Source organism: Pleurodeles waltl, chromosome 2_2 (assembly GCF_031143425.1).
Source record: "Pleurodeles waltl isolate 20211129_DDA chromosome 2_2, aPleWal1.hap1.20221129, whole genome shotgun sequence".
Taxonomy (NCBI): Eukaryota; Metazoa; Chordata; class Amphibia; order Caudata; family Salamandridae; genus Pleurodeles; species Pleurodeles waltl.
Window position 1 is genome coordinate 895,077,538 of NC_090439.1, and position 18,163 is coordinate 895,095,700.

General features: G+C 42.0%; 1 protein-coding gene across 1 annotated transcript in view; it reads right to left on the reverse strand.

The window, feature by feature from the left end:
- Nucleotides 1-18,163, reverse strand: part of SLC25A32 (solute carrier family 25 member 32) — a 121,336-nt gene that overhangs the window by 102,442 nt on the left and 731 nt on the right. The window lies entirely within an intron of this gene.

Sequence of the window (18,163 nt, forward strand, 5' to 3'; positions counted from 1 at the left end):
AACTTAACTGAATGTAATAAAGCCAGAAAGGACATCAAAAAAATGCTTTGTCTCGCTGAATCGAGCAACGTACTGAAACACTGGAAAGCGACCCAGCCACTTTCACTCAACAGGCCAAGTGGTTGATTAAAATCTTCCTGTTCTGTTCAATAACATTTGCTTGTTTTCTGTGGACAGTCAACAAGAATGCTTCCATCCCAAACAAACCTGGAAGGCACAATTAAACAAATACAATTCAAGGAGTAAAAACCTTATTTAAGTACTGTCTGAGATGACATTTCAGAGAAAAAAAATTAGGAAGGCTAACACATGAAAAATCAAATTGTTATTAACACTGCCTATAATAATGGGAGGCACCTTGAAGTGGATGGGGTGCAGAAGCGATAGGAAAATATTGATAACATCTATTTTGTGATTTATTTTGACAATAACACGTTGACTGACACCAACTTCTGATGTCTCTTCTAGATAAAGAGAACTTCTGCCTAGTAACAGGGAGGGATTACTTTACAAGAGGTACCCAAAGAAGACTGGAGAAGTTATAAAGGAAAAACTAATGGAATGCCTACCAGATGGAGGTCCCTCGCAATGCATCGAAATTGGATACTTTCAGTCTGGTTGCCTGGTGACTTTTTTCTACCCTGGCACTTGGGGCCTTATTATGATTTTGGCGGGTGGAAAAGCCTGTCCGCCGGAATCCCGATGGGTAGGTTGCTGCCACTGTGGCATCCTCCCCACCGGGCTCCTTACAAGTTTCCCGCTGGGCCAGCGAGCAGAAACCCAAGTTTCTCTGGCTCGTAATAGAGCCGGTGGCAATGCTGTAGTGCGCAGAGTGCACCAGCACCTACGCATTGTTCACTGTCTGCAAAGCAGACAGTGAACACTGTGATGTGCTGGCCAGGGGGGCCTCTGCACTGCCCATGTCAAGTGCATGGGCAGTGAAGGGGCCCCTCTGGACCCCCTGCACCTGTTCTCTGCCAGCCTTTTTATGGCGTTGAAACCATCATGAAATTGCTGGCGGAGAACTAAGATGTAATCCCCAGGGCAGCACTGGTTGCAGTGTTGCCCTGGCAGATTAGGACCATCATGACCACCAGACCGCCGGGACGACTGATCCTGCCGATGGTCGACTGCAGCGCAATTGCCGTGGTCATAATGTGGCGTTCAGACCACTGCATTTGGTGGTGGTCCATACGCCACTGCGTGTCTGGCAGTCAAAAGAGACAGACAAGAGACTCGTAATGAGGCCCTTAATCTTTAGGGTCTTGAGTTGGTACATATCAGTTCTGCATTTCCTAATGGACATTTTACCATAGTTTTCCTGTTTGCCATAACTTTATTGACTACTCATAAACAGGCACACAGTACTGCCAATCAGGCTATATGTGACATGGATCAAAGACACCTGCAGAATAAAAACCTTTGCTCCTCACTGGCACACCTCCTGATTATCCTACTTACAATATAAAAGAGGTTTTTAATCAGTGGAAATCTCTCCCATAAGGATGGTAGTCACAATGACATAAGAAGCCATGTTTCACTTCTTTTTGCAACGATTCATGGATAAACAGAGCTGAACGACTGGAGAGGCATGTTCCCGACATCATGCACGCCATTCTCTTTTAAGCTGAGTGCACCGTCCTGTCAACAAATTCCTGTCACATGAGCAGGTAAGACAATACACCACATAGTTGGAATTGCAATTCAACAGCATAGTGATGAATTTCTTCCTCCGTTTCCTTAGCACTTCATAATCTTTGGCTTTTGTACTCTGTTTAGTGCTTTGCAGCGACTGCAGGGAAAATATCTTGTGGTCCTAGGTTTCTCTTTCTTGCTGTAACAATAGTGGCTATGGACCAACAAATCCTTCAGAGAGGTGCTCTTCCTACAGGTCACCCGTGGTGCGGATGGCAGGCTAGGGCCTATCACATGGTTGGTCTGTAAAACCTTCCAATTATTCTTGAGACTGTTGTAAAGATGTGTGTAATCAGCCGAATCATCTGTGATCAGCCTTACCAAATCATCCTCATGCTCTCCACCAATAGGATGCTGCAATAATAGCTGTTGCTTATCAACAGACTACACCTCTGCTGCTTGACAAAGTACCCCTCTGCGATAACCTCTTTGCTCAAACCTAATCAGAGCATCTTTTTCTGCCTGTGTTTATTAGCTTTGTGAAGAATAATTATGCTTAATATGCAGCTACTCAACGTACGGTATACTTCTAATCAGGCTATGAGAGTGCAGAATAGAATTGCCCGCTGTTGGCTAGTGATAAAGCGTTGTATGTAACTTATCCTCCCATACATAGAGTAGTAGATCCAAGAAAGGTACCAATGTCTCACTGATCCGGCTAGTGAAATGGATATGCAGGGTATTGTGATTTTAGCTCTCAATGTACCCCTCAGCTAACTCCCCTCCATACTATAATGAGATCATCAATATTTTGTACCCAAAGGACAACATTCTTCACCAAAGGATCTTTTTCCCCTGCCCAGGACATGTTCTTATCCCATCAACCAACATAAGATTGGCAAAGCGGTGGATGAACCACATGCCCATAGCGGTCCCCTGTCACTGTTGACACAGCTGTCCTGCTAAGAGAAATATGTTGTGATTCAAACAGGAAGAGATCAGTCCAAAAATCGTAGGATTATGTTCCAGATACTTAAGTGGTTAACTCTTCAAGTAAAATTCCACTACCCTCAGACCCTGCTCATGTGAAATGCAAGTGCATAGGCTTGTTATGTCTAGAGTTATCCACAGAAAATTATCTTCCCATTGGATACCGCCAATTACTCTCATAAAATCCGCTGTGTCCTTTATATAGGAATTTAAGTCCTTGACAAAAGGAAACAGGAGAAAAAATGAACAAATATTGAATTGTTTACAAGAGGCTTCCCTTTGACAACCAAATCGGATGCCCTAGTGGGACCTCCGCATTCTTTTGGATCTTAGGTAGATGATACAAATTTGGAACGCATGGATGTTCAGCTCTGAGAAACTAGCTTTCTTCATGATCCAGAGTTCCCAGATTACTCCAACTCTCCAAAAGGTCATAAAAGTCTAGAATACTCCTCAAATATTGTTCCCTTGTAATAAGTTGATAACAAGTCCTGTCCCCAAATTGTCTTGAAGCATCTCTAATGTGTTGTTCTCCTGTCTGCAGGACAATGTTTCCCTTTGTCTGACAGTTTACTTACCATTGTAGAGTCATTCTCGAGACACAATACTGCTTGCCACTGCCCTTTAACCAAATTGAATTTAGATTTCCTCTGATCATCGCTATTCTGGCTTCTAAATGTTTTACAGGCCTCTTATACCTGCCTCATGGGAAACAATCAATGGGGTCATATGGATTCTCAAGGATAAACCGAGATCTGACATTGAAGTAACTTCTCCCACTGCACTGTACAATTCCAACTTTGCCATTTCCATAGACGAAGTGTATTTTGTTTTTGAAAATAAATTTGGCGCTGTTCAACGAATCTTCACAAAATATCCAAAAGTAGTTTACTAGTCAGTTCGGCGGTTGTTTGGAAAGTTTTGGGGCGATTTGTCAAGCGGGCCGAGAAAAGGGGAAGGCCCAAAAATACATGGTTTCCCCATGCAATTGCTCATTGGGATTTTAGACATGACTACAGTCCGAACTGCTGAACAGAATTACCCCAAATTTAACAGAAAGGTAGATCTTGGTCCAGAAAGAGCCCTTTTTAGGTTTTGCCTGTACAGCGCACGCTTGCAAAGTCTTTTGTTAATTAAAAAAAAAAAATCTTAAACGGGGCTTAGAACCTACCCCATAGTTATCTATATCCACCACAAGGTGGCTCCCACATCACTTAACCTTGTATTGGTTGGCTTCCACGTGGCTACCTCCTCACTTACCATTGGCTGGCTTGCAAATCACTCTGCTGGTCGGCACAACCTTTTTGGTCCTGCAGTGGAGCCTGGATCAAGTACTGCTTTCGGTACCCAGCAACAAAGTGCCTGCAAAGTTACTTTTTTATTTTATTTTGAGATGAAGAACTCAATAGATTGCATTGTTTTGCAGGATATCTTTACACCCGCATTTGTTAATGGACCACTTTTTTTCTCCGTTCTACCCCACTTTCGGCTTCTCCAGCCTCGCAGGTACTAAAAAGGAAAAAAAAAGAAAAACTCTGTGATATCTAAAGGGAACTTAAACCAGGGGCTCGATAAACTAATTTGCATCACCAGGGATACACTGCGGCCATGCTAGGCAGGAAGATTAAAAGGAAGGTCCTAAAGGAAAAATAAAATAATTTCCGGTCCTTGTTTTTAGACTGTGTAAATGCACGTCTTAGTTTAAAGAGAGAGACTGTTGAACACCAAGGCTAGGTTTTTATTTTATTTATTTTTGTTACAATTTATATAGCGTAATCACGACCTGAAGGTTTCTGAGCGCTTTACATGAGCTCCAATTACAGTGCAAAAGGACAAATTAATGTTTTTTGATAGGCACAGGGAGCTTAAGTAATTTGTCCAGAATAACAGGATGTTGAGCCGATGCAGAGACTCAAATCTGGTTCCCAGCTCCAAAGTCGGCAGCTCTGGTCATTACGCCACAAACTCTCCATCACTGCTATAGTTGGAGACTGGGAAACCAGGATCGGGTGTCGGAGTCGGCTCAGCAACCTATGTTTCTGGCCACATCAATCAGTCTCCCAGTGTGTGAAAAATGAATGTGTCCTTGTATAATGTAACTGTTGCTACTGTAAAGTGCTCCAAAACCTTCAGGTCACATTTGCGCTCTATAATTTTTTTTTAATCTCCACGTGCTTAAAGCAAAAATAATATTACCTTCTTCATGTATGTATTTGCCAGGCTAACATATTCTCTCCACTTTGTCAAACTGCCACGTATACCTCTCTTAATGTGAACCCGCCATGTACCTCTCGCTGCAGCTACATGTTTGCACCAGCCACAACCACTAACGCCAGACCCACACTTACAACCTATTATATTAGCACGGTTATGCCTACTCCAACCACTGAGGTGGTATCCGTATGCAGCACCCACAGACGTGCAAGAGCGACCTTGCAGCGCTCTACTTTCTGAACATTGCACTATTCGAAGAAAGTTCAAAGAATGCAAAGAAAAAATAATAAATCAGAGCAATCTCACAATAAAATAGGTTGAACAGAGACTCAAAGAAACAAAGAAAAAATAAAGAGATACACATTTTTTTTAAATATATTATGATGGGTTCAGGGTAGTGCAATGGCATTTAGAATAAAATTATATTTAGGCATGTTTTTACGTAGTGCTACTTAAAGCTCCAAGACTCTCCCACTGACTGACAATAGTAAAATACAGGCAGCTGATTTTGTCAGTGTACTATGCTTGGATATGCACAGCACAGCCCACCATTCTTCCCAATCCTAAATATCTACTCTTATTCCATATCACTTGTTTATTACAAAGTGACAACCTTAAAATGCACGTGGTATGTGTTAATTCACTAACTCTGCACTCTTAGCCACTAAAAACCATCATGTGCCATAAATTAAACATCATGAGAGGAGGGGTGATGTCAGCAGAAAACTGACACCTTGGATCAGTGGGAGAGATGGTAGGCAAGCAAAAGGGAGAGTGACAGCATGAGTGAAAAAAAACCTGTGAAAAGTTCAAACATTGAAAGAATACTTGAAATTGTCAAGTTCTCTGACTGGCATTACATACTTTGTATTAAAGTTTTTCATCTCCCACTTATATATCTCAAGTCCACTTGTGTGTGGGTGTCTATATACATGGAGAGAGAGAGGGAGAAAGAGAGCGAGAATCATCCAGTTTTGGGGAAAATGAAGAAATCTAAATAAAAAAATCAGTTGTCTCATTTATAAGCAACTCAATAGACAAATAGTTCCTGCAAAATTGCACTCTTGAAGTACTCCCAAAAGCTAACGGGAAGAATCAATGATGTGGCGGTAGCGTAGGCTCATAAATCTTAATATTCAGTAGTGCGGCGTGCACTCACACAACCCAATTAAGAACAAGCCCTGGCAAAGGCAAAAGGTTACGACTATACAAAATCTATTGGCTTTGTCAATGTTTTTTTACATGTCGCACAGCAGCTGAACTGCTGTGCGACATGGCTTAAAATGTTTTTTAAAAAGCGATATGACACAGCCACCATTATCCATGTCATAGTGCCTTTATTTTTTTAACTTTAAGTTATACTGCACAGCAGATCAATTGTTCTGCAATATGTAAAAATAAAATTGACAAGTCAAAGGACTTTGCACAGGCAAGACCTATTGGCTTTGCCAATGCCTCTTGTAATTTGGCATAAATCTGTTCAGTGGTTTTGGAGTTATTCCACAAGAAGCATATTGGCACACAAAGTAGATTTGTTCAGTGCCAGGAACTACTGTGGCAATCAGTGGCGTAACGAACCTGGGGGCTGGGGGCCCGGCAAAAACATGGAGGGCCCCCCCTCCAGACTCACTGGGCAGGGGCTGTGCTGAGGGGGCCCCTTTGAAGGAGGCTGTGGGGCCTTTGTTATGCCACTGGTGGCAATGTGTGCTTTTTGAGACCAAAAACATTTTTTTTCTTTTTGCCAGTGTTTGTTACTGTGGTGAGGGCCTGGCAGCTCCCACAACAATAGAGTCTTACAAAAGCTATGTGAAAATAAGAAACGCATTGACAAAACTAAAAGGCTCACAACAGAATGTTGGATTGGTTGGCTTTGCCAGTGCTTGTTTATTTTCATGCTTCCCAAAATCGTGGTGAAAATGGTTACACAGATTTTTCCATTAGGAATATATTTGGAAATACTAGCATGCATCAACACATTTAACTAAGTGACGCTTCAAAGATATAACAGCAAAAATGTCATGCTTGCATTTATTTCTGAACATTTTATTTTGAAAACAAAGAATCATAACTCTTGCTTACAAGCTTCTGCAAACATTTCCATCAAACCAGAGAGTATTCTGGGAGCATTATACTTAGTCTCATATTGTTAAACTTTTCAAACATGTGTGTACACTTTTTTTTTTTTTTTTTTACTGGAATCACTGCCAGTGGTGCACTGTGACCTTAAAACGTTTTCAGTGCTCACCCTAATAATGAAGGCTTTTCATTAATGAACCATAAATACAAGTTCGAACAGCATTAACAAATGGGCACACATTACCTCAACTGCAGACAATTCCCTTCTCTGTAAACTTGCAGCCAAAGTGTTTGTGCTGCAGGGGGTTGGGTCTACTTGTCCCAAGGACAAAATAAAAATACCCTAAACAATATGTCCCGTGCTTCGGGCGATAGGAATTCCACATCCCTGCCCCTCCCTCAAAAATTAAGCATTGGGCCCCAAGGAATGGGGTCCCCTGGGCTAATTATGGACTGGGGATGAGGGCTATGTGCCTACCTCTGTCCCCTACAAAATGTGGTGGGCCCCAGGGGATGGGGTCACAGGGGCCAAAATTGGCATGGGGATGGAGGCTGCGTAACCCCTCCCTGGCATGGGAACGAAGGCAGTGTGCAGCACGGGGTTGGGTGACTGCGATTACAGTGGAGTTATAGTTAGGAAATAGAAATTTTTAAAAAACATTGGAAATTCACACAAAAAAAACAAAGGTTAGAGGCATGTTATAGCTAGGTTATAGTTAGGTTCAGATTGTACATGTACAAAACCATAGAAATTCAGCAGTTATAGTTATACTTATCTCAAGAAATTATATGAGTTATAGTTTCTTGAGATAAGTATATCTGCTGACTTTCTATGGTTTTGTGCATGTAAAATCTGAACTGAACGTAGGCAGCGCATGGTAAGGACGCAAGTTATAGTTAGCGCTAACTATAACTGAACAATTTCTTTTGCTTGTTTTTTGGTGTTCAAAACGTTAATGCTGTCATTGACAAATTTACCTAACTATAAAATTTTACTTTAACCTGTGTTTTTTCAGTGAATTTCTATTTTTTTTTTTTTTTTTTAAGTAAAGTAATACTTAATTACCATACATAAATGCAACAATTCTATATGTAAATGCAATGAGGGGAGTTATTCTTGAATGCAAAGATTTATAATGTGTTCAATACCTCTCTACACAGCTATAATGCATTAGGAGTACATGAGTTTTGTAAACACTAACACCTATTAACAGGACCCACGCTCTACAAATTTAGGTAGAAATGTATTACAGTAGATACCTACCACTATGTAAACTGTAACACAAACTAGCACACTAACTGGATGATGTAATCAGTGATGACCTCAATGATGGCATCTGAGATGTCATGAGTGATGTCATAAAATGTCATGAGTGATTTTAACACTGCATTTTTGGTGCCACTTTCCACCTTATACTCTGGTCTATTTGAAAAATGATCTTGTAAAACCAGCTCATACTTAGACTGTCTCTATTTGCAATTAAAGTTTTTTAAGCTCACTTTTACACAACCACTGTTCAAAACGTTTTGCATAATCTTACATGTCCATGTTTTCACAGGCTTAACACACTAACTCTCCAACATCCTTCTCTTCATGGCTATCAATTATCTCCTATTATTTATGTTAGTTTTGGTTATTTACAAATGTGATATAAATGATATTTATACTTTGGATGCTATTCTGTTTGATGGTAAGTTGACAAAAGGTCCAAAGTCATAAAGAGATCAGAACCCACTAACATGGCCCCATCTCACCAATGCCAGTTAAAGGATGCTTGTCCTTAACTTTCCACACATATTTAATGTTGATAGATCAATGAACAATCTTATCATGCCTGTAAGTTTTCAAGCAACTCACGGTACAGCATTCCATCTTCTGGTTTCCCCCTCAATAGTTATAACATATTGGACACTTTCTGCAATTCTAACATATTAGCTTTCTCAGACAAGTAGGAACAGAAACATTACGGACTTTCGGTGTAACCGGTACTCTCTAATTTTACAAACAAATTTAGAAACATGCCGTCTCTTGTAAAATCTCAAAGACCCATCTTTCTCCCATTTCTAATGTGCTATACTGTAATACCTGCTCATGTGCAGTGTAGTCAACAATTTCTTCTCACAGAATCACTTTAATATTTAATCTGCTTTTTGTCACATATCTCAACAGAAAATCTGATTCTAAATTGTGTTGAAGTATCACAGAACCTGAAAATGTCAAAGGGAATTCACCATATGTGCCTGATCTAACGGTGTACATGTTTAATATCAAGTATTATTCAAATAATCCTCTAAAATTTGGGCTAAATTAAATCCAAACTCCATCAACAAACCTAACCACAAAGGTTATCTTCCTCCTGTTCTCGATTCAATTTAATGTATTTGGTTAAAATAGCCACATATATTTACTGTACACAAGTATAAAATAACATTTAAAATATGTGCAGAAAAGATTTATAAAATGTAAATACATGATAAACATTTATACCTTCTGGGGAATATAATAATTCTAGTCCACTGGTAATCAGGTTAACATTTCCTGATAAGAAAATTGGACTTAATTATCTCAATTCTTTCATTTAAAAATCCTGCACAAAAAATAGAGCACATGGTCAGATCTGGACAAGGATACTGACTCATTAGGCAACCAACATGTCTTCTATTATTTGTACATTTCAATCACATATTGTCACCAATTCGTACCCTCCCAACTTAAAATTAATATACCATTTTCTGATTTCAGGTTTTGCTTGTGTATTACACTAAGCATGCCCTAAACTGGTGAACTGGGAACTGTGATCTGTGCGTTTTCTACAGGACATGTGTTGTAGGTTATGCTTATATATCTTTTCTACTATTGTAGACGTCAACCAGGCTTTTCTTCCTCTTTCCACAGAAAATACAATTGATTATGCTTTCCCATTCAACAGTACAACAGACCTTGGTCATTAAGTTCACTTACAGATAGATTTTCATGATAAATATCCCTCAAAAATAGCAAAGCATTTATTACTGTTGCAACTGAAAGTATATTTGCGCTCCCCTAAACAAAAACAAAAAAAATATTTCCACAGGGAACCCTCAACTAGTTTTACTATTCGTTCTAGCTTTCTGTTTACAACTTGCATGATCTTCAACTTCTTATTCTCATCATAATCTAACTCCATCACAGGCTACAGTGTACTCAAACCATTTTGCAAAGGAATTCTGCCTGTTTCCACTTTGCTGAACTTACATATGATACGTAAGACAGATCAAACCTGTGAAGTTTGTGTATCATATTCATTACTGCATTCTTCATACTACCACTAACAGCACAGAATAGTCTGTTTTTTTAGGCTTTCAGAAATGCTCAAACACAGATGACACATAAGTCTACACAAGTGACTGAAGATCATCCTTCCAAAGTGCAGGTGCTAAATAAATGTTATGCTATGTTAAAAAATTTATAAAGTGCACGAATGCCCCAAATAGGGGGATTCCCGTTGCTAGTCACAAGAATGATGACAACAGTAAAGGAAAAAACAGGCTAGGCATAGGAAGAGAACAACCAGGTCTTTAGTTTCTTCTAAAAGCTTAACTGGTTTTGAGTCTTTCTTAGCGAAGACAGTAAAGAATTCCATACGGTAGGGCTAAGACACGAAAAGAATGTCAACCCATTTCTTTCTCCTCTGTAGTTAAGGATAGGGGCCAGACGTCAGTCATGGAGGAATATTAATGCATCAGAGCAGCAACAATTGGTGATCCTTGTTTATACAGGATCTTATGGGAGATGTACAGTGCTTTAAACTTTGTGTGCTTCTCAACAGGAAGCCAGTGAAGCTTGATTAGGAGCTGAGAGGATGAACAGAAATTGGGGAGGGAAAAGAGAAGCCTGGCAGCTGTATTATGGATGACCTGGTGTCGGTTCAAGACCGATCTTCTGGCGCCCAAGTACAGACTATTGCAACAGTCTAGGAATGAAATGACAAGGGATTGTACAATCAGTTGATGAACTTGTAACACAGCATGCCTCATCACAACATGGAAACGAAGACAGTTAGCGTGACCCACTGCAACTGTCCTGAAGAAAAGGGAATTCTAACACAGGAACCAATAACTCAGATGTCATAACTAGCAACAGAAGGCTCCACAAGATGAGAGGTCATAAACTGTCATTAAGGAACTGCAACTATGTTCTTTAATTGTCAACAAATAGTACATTAAAGTTAATGACACACACTCCTAATGTGTAGAAAGGATTTCAGTTGGCATATTTCCACCTTTCACAGACTAATCACTGATATTTTGAAGCCAACGATTCACACACACAGCACAGATTAAGAAAGCAGCTCGGTGTCGCACTACGCATACTGGTGATCCAATAAACCTAGAAGACCTGGAGACAGATGATAAACAAGAGTGTTTTTAGAGCACCATACAAGACACCCACAAGTGCACAGCTGCTACTTTAAATGCTAAGCTTGACTGTCAGTGATGGAACAAAGAGCACACAGAGCTTGTAGGCACTAGGATTAACAGTGCATGGCTAATTCTAAACATATAAAATACACAGAGAATAAATGTCACCAAATCAGGAGTAGGCACATTCTGTTTGACAGAGAAATTATTGTAAACATTACAAAAGTCCTGAATTGCCATTTTCTACTGACAATAAAAAAAATGGAAGTTGCCTGGCAGAGGAATGCCTCCTTATATAAACTAGAAAGGGTCTCTAGGATTTAAGAAAAGCATCAGGCTTTCCTGGAAATGGAGGACAGGTGGGTAAAATGAGGAGGGCCTATTCTGCCTTGCTCTTTCATGAGTGCAGCCTAACAAGAGCTTTAATATGCTTGCTTGAACTACAGACTTCCAACATAGCCTGGATTTGATCCATGATCAAACTAGGACTTGACTAGCTAGTACTCATCTCCCTGAGGTCAGTCTGAGAAGGCCTTAAAATGAAAAACACTGCTCAAACGTTTGGCATCCTTTGCCAAGCAGTAGTAGTTGAAATCGGAACCATTAATGATTGTGTAGTTTGTGCTCAGGTTTTCATACTTGGGTGACCTACTTCTGTTCCCATTAATGAGGTGCATTTATAAGCAAGAGGCAGTATCCCTGCCTTTACAAAGTTACATAATGTCAGAAATTGGGTTTGCGGCTGACAGAGGTATGCACCCTGATCAACCAGGAACTACAGACCTAGTCAGGATAAGTCATAAACGCACCCTAAATTAACCTGTGCTCAGCCTCTGGTAGCCTGTCACAAAGCAGTCAGGCTCAGCTCAAGAGGCAAAGTGTAAAGTAGTTGTGCAAAACCTCAAACAGTAAAACTGTGAAAACACCAAACAAAAATATTCCACGCCAGTTTAAAAAAATAGAACTTGATAATAAATAAAACAAGACCAAAATAACAAAATCCCAATAAGTAGAACTTGAGATATGAATTTTTAAAGAATAAACTGTAGAAAAGTGTTTAGAAGCAAAAAGCGCCAACTGAGGCCACCTGGTAACGCCAGATCAGGACAAAATCAAAAGTTCAGATCGATCACGATGGAGTGTGGGCTGGATACAGGGACCAAGTGAGGCCCGCAAAAAAAGGTACCTTAATCCTGGTTGATTCTGTGTCGAAGGTGCGGGGTGCAACACACGTGAAGCATCAGTGTTGATCCCTGCAGCAGTGGAAATGTGTTGATTTTCACTACGCAGTCGAGGAGATGCTTCAAAGTTCCCCATGCAGCGGTGGCGATGTGTCAGAGCTGAGATGCAATGGAGTTCGTGTGCCAGCGCAGTCCACACCGACATTGAGGCGATACGCTGGTTCCAATGAGCACAGGGGCTGCGATGCGGAGTTTATCGTTGTCAAGGCTGTCGTCGATGGGGAAGCAGGGGTTCTGCACCAAAGGAAATGATGCAGTGCTGGATCCAAAAGCAATGCACCGGTTTTATCTATTCAAAGGCAGTGATACGCTTGTTCTGTCCATGCAACGTCAGATGCAGTGGTTCTGATGGAGCAAGCACCTTAGGCCTCACTTCCAAGGGTCCAGGACTGGGGTGGCACTACTTGGCAGGGCAGACTCACAGATGGCAGAGTTCAGGTGCAGCAGTGGTTTGGCGGGAGTCTTGTATGTCACTAAGACTTCAGATCAGGAGACCGGTTGGATGGCACTTGGAGTCACTCGGGGTTCAAGTGATGCAGGTCCAGTCCTTCTCACCCAAAGATGGGTACAGCAGGTAGCACAGCAAGGTAGAAGTCCAGAAAAGCAGCAGTCTAGCAGAGTGGCAGTACTTCTACTGCACCACAGTCCTTCTTCCTGTCAGGGTAGTCACAGGTGCACAAGTGTACTGAGTTGTTGGTGTCAGAGGTCCAGTTTGTATACCCAGTTTGGCCTTTGAAGTGGAGGAAGTGCCGCAGTGGGGGGGGTCGGACTGCAAAGGCAGGTTTTTGAAGTCCACAGAAGTCCAGCCCTTTCTGTCCTGGCTCCAGACTCACTACAGAGGGTTATGCAGCCCTTCGTGCGGGGAAGAGGACACAGCCTATTCAGATTTAAGTGAGGCTGAGGCCACCTCCCCCCACTCAACTTGCCAGGATGAACCATCAAGTCAGTTGTAAGCTCCCACTGTGTGGGGCTGTCTAAGACGAATACACAAATTCCAGTTGTCACCCACCCCAGGCAAGTGATCAGAGTCGGGCAGTGGGCACCAACTGGCTAAAGCAAGAAGAAAATACCAACTTTCTAAAAGTGGCATTTTTCAAAATTACAATTTAAAATACGACTTCACCATAAGTTGTGATTTTAAGTTGAGATTCCAGAGACATCAAACTCACAAAACGTATCTCTTCTAGATTGTAAATTACACTTATAAAATGTAAAAAGATAAATCCAATGTTAGCCCGAGGAAGAAATAAGACGTGCTGTAGTGAAAAACGACTTTTGGAGTTTTACACTACCAGGGCGCGTAAACCTTTAAAGTACATGTCCAGACTTTTACATACATTGCACCCTGCCCTCTGGATTGTCCAGGGCCCACCTTAGGGTGGTATATGTTTAACAAGCATTTACAATGCAATAAGTCTTGCATTTGCTTGAGTTAGTGCTGTTGGAGTTGTAAATGTATGACTGGACTTTTCTTACCACATAATTCCAGTGGCCTTCCATAAAACTAAAGGCCTAGCAGGCATACTGGAATATTATTTCAAACACAGCAGAAGGAGCAGTGCACACACACTAAAGTGCATCTCCCTGCAAGATTGTCACGGTACACACATCAGGGCCCTCATTACAAGTCTGGCAGTCTTAGGACCTCGAGACTCGCTGTGGTGGCCCGGCCTCCACATTACTACTGTGGCGAATGTGCCAAGGTTGCACCGCTGGCACCGTCACTTTTTCGCCAGCCGATGTCCTGGTGGTGCTGGCAGTCTCAATCATCCAGGGCAGCGCTGCAGGAGCGCTGCCCTGGGGATTACAAGTCCCCTCTCCGACGGCTTTTACATGGCATTTGTAAGAGCCGGCAGAGACAGGGCGCAGATGTCCCCTGCACTGCCCATGCAGGGGCCCCCATGGCCAGCCCAGTTGCGCTTTTCACTGTCTGCCTGGAAGACAGTGAAAAGTGGAACGGGTGCTGCTGCACCGAATGCATAGCAACATTGTTGCCAGCACTATTATGAGCGGCATCAATGTTGTGGGCTGCTTCCTGCTGGACCGGTGGGCGGAAACTCTGTTTCCACCCGCCAACCCAGCGGGAAACTCGTAATAGACCTCGCAGTCAGGTCACGGCACTAGTGGTTTTCTGACCGCCGGCTGTTTTACAATGTGTTAGCGCTGTAAGTAAAAGGACAGTCCTACACAATTGAATGACACTTATTTTATCATGCTGAAAGAATGAGTTGCCGAGTCGGCACTGAAAGTGGTTTGATTTGCTCGTAGATCATTGCAGCAGCAGGTGCATTAACCCTTCCCCCTCTCCGAACCTGACCTGGATGAGGATGTGGCGTTAAGGCCAGAGACATTCCCTATAGTGACGTGTGAACACCCTTTTTTCCCCTCGATGTAGGTGGGATCTCAGAGAGGCGGGATGAATGTGATTGCGTGCTCACACTATGTTTCTGGTGCATATGTATACAAGCTTGTACATTGCAGAAACAAAATAAAGGGGCACGGCTGTCATGCTTCACGGCCGTCACCCTTCATGTTTAAGCAAGGCGGCCGCACGCCTTTCTTTTTTCCTGCAATGTACAAGCTTGCTTAAATATGCACCGGAAACAGAGTGAGATGTCGATCTCATTAGTATTTCATCATTGTGGCGCCCACTTCACGCCTGCTTAAAGATGAAGTGTGACAGCCATAAGGCGTGCTGTGATGCTGAAATGCTTACCAGTTCAACAGTGCGCGCTGCCAAAAAACAAAAGAAAGGCAAGCACAAACCATGTAAATAAGCTTGTACATTGCAGAATCAAAAGAAATATGCACGGCTGTCAGGCTTCACGGCCGCTGCGCTTCATGTGTAAGCATGGTGATTGCGCGCCTGTCTTTTTTTCTTGTAATGTATAAGGTTGCTTAAATATGCACCGGAAACACAGCGTGAGATGTTGAACTTGTTAGTATTTCATCACTACGGCACCCACTTCACGGCCGCTTAAAGATGAAGTGCGACGGCCATGAAGCTTGCTGTGATGCTGAAATGATTACCAGTTCAACAGCGCGCTGCACAAAAACAAAAGAAAGGCATGCAGCCACCATGTAAATAAGCTTGTACATTGCAGAAACAAAAGAAAGGTGCACGGCTGCCATGCTTCACTGCTGCTGCACTTTATGTTAAAAATGGCGGACGAGCACCTTTTTTTTTTCAATAATGTCCAAGCTTGCTTAAATATGCACGGGAAACATAGCGTGAGATGTACAGTCCGTTAGTATTTCATCATTGTGGCACCAACTTCACAGACGCTTAAAGATGAAGCGTAATGGCCATGAAGCGTGTGCTGTGATGAAGAAATGCTTACCAATTCTACAGCTGTGCAAAAACAAAAGGAGGACATGCAGCCGCCATGCTTAAACATGAATTGCGGCGGCTGTGCAGTCAGGGGAGGGCATGGGAAAGACAGGCAGGAATGGTGAAATCATGTTTCAAATGAGAGAGGAGGAGGTGGGATGAATGAATGCTGCAATAAAATTCAAACAGCTCAGCCTGAAGCAAACACACAATAAAACACGAGCAAGAAAGATAAAAAAAGTAGTCCCTGAAACCAAGAGATAAAGAACAATAGTGTAATTATATAGTAGTTGGTACCTGCTCCCAAAAAGAAAGCAGTGTTTTTTAAATGACACTGAAACTAACAAATGAAATAGCTGGGAGCCCACACAAGTATAAGTATACAAGCAGTCGTACGCTTACATACCACCTAGAAAGGAAAGGTTTGGGCCTGGCAAAAGGGTTATTTTACCCGGTTGACATGGCAGTGTAAAACTGCACAATACAGGCTTTGAAATGGCAGGCCTGAGACATTGTTAGAGGGCTACGTAAGTGGGTAGTGCCATCAGTGCTATAGGCTCATAAGTAGCATTTAATTTACAAGCCCTGGGCACATGTAATGCACTCTATTAGGGACTTATATGTAAATTAAATATTCCAACTGGGCATACGCCAATAGTGCCATATGTAGAGGAGAGAGCACAAAAACTTTAGCACTGGTTAACAGTAGTAAAGTGCATAGAGTCCTAAGGTCAGCATTAACGAGGTCAGAAAAGTGGAGGAGGTAGGCAAAGAGTTAGGGGGGGAGACTACCCTAATGCTGTCAGGTCTAACACATTGCTACTGATCATACCACCAATTTCATTCTTGCCCAATTGGCATTATTTTACTTATCTGATTGCATCTTGTCATACTGCATGTTGCCATATAGATTACTAGGTGCATCATGTCATACTGCATGTTGCCATATAGATTACTGGGGCTTTTTAGTTACCTCTTTTAGGGTTGAAGCCTACTAAACAGTGCATCTGTCTGGTTTGCTAAAGACATTTTGGGAACATTTGGAAAGCGGACCTAGGAATGGATCTTGCTGATTGGTTGCCACTGGCTTTGTGGTTTCCATCTAAATTTGCTTGCTTTCTATTAGCTGGCTTTATTTGTTTTAGGCTGTCCAGTTCAAGTTAGTTCATCCAATGGAGCAAACCCTATTTACTGTATTCTTCCACAGTGCTTGCTTTCTGTAAACATGCCTTTAAATGTTGTTCTTATCTTGTCACATTTGCTGTGCATTCAAAGACAGAGGTCAATGTCAGGCTCTGTCTTCCAAGGGAGCTTGAGTTTACTTTTCTTTCCCTGACTTCAAAGTGAGATGCATTATCTGACAGTCTGGGGTGAGATTAAGGGTGGCTTTTTCCCTTTCATTCTCTCTAGGGTTTTCTTGTTTTTATTAATTTGTTTTCCTTGCGCTTTCACAGCTTCTGTCTATCATTTGTGAGACACTCCACTCTATTCAACACTAGCCCCCTCTATGTCACTCTACTCAACTCTATGACACTCCACAGTATCCTACTCCACTATGATCGTCCACAGCACTCCACACTACGCCAATCCATGAAACTCCACTCTACGACCCTGAATGACACTCCTCTCCACACCACTCCACAACCCTCAACTCCACAACACTCTTCTCCACTCTCCGCACCCACTTTTAGCCATGCAAAACAGCAGCCATGCGGGTGTACAACATGGCTGGATGACACTGGCAAAGCCAATAGCTCTCATAGGTGAGACCTACTGGCTTTGCAAATGCTTGATTGTGGTGTAATCGTGCACAGCAAACCTTGCCCCTCTAACTAGGTTGGTTCTTCGTACCTGCCATTATATTTTAGTCCCTCTACCCCAAAACTGGAATACCTCTACCTGCTAACGTAAACCACCCAATTTTTCCACTCACTTGTTCCACTTCTCTCTTTCATCCACAGCAAGCGCTCCTACCAGACTCGATTCTTTAAGAGCGGGTGACATCAACTGCTGCACTAAGCATGAGATATGAAACGGGAACATAACATGGGACCGGTCGCATAGTTAATTGCATCTATAATTTGTGCGAATCTCTCTCACAGCTCCTCTTCCATTACACTGGTAGGCGCTGTGTCCCATAACTAAATAAGAGCACATTTCTGGTCACTCAGACAAATACGAAAACAATTCCCACATAGGTTATACGGAAAATATACTACATCTCTGGAGTTCAGTGACACCTTGTTTCAATCCTCCTTATGTAACAAATAAATAT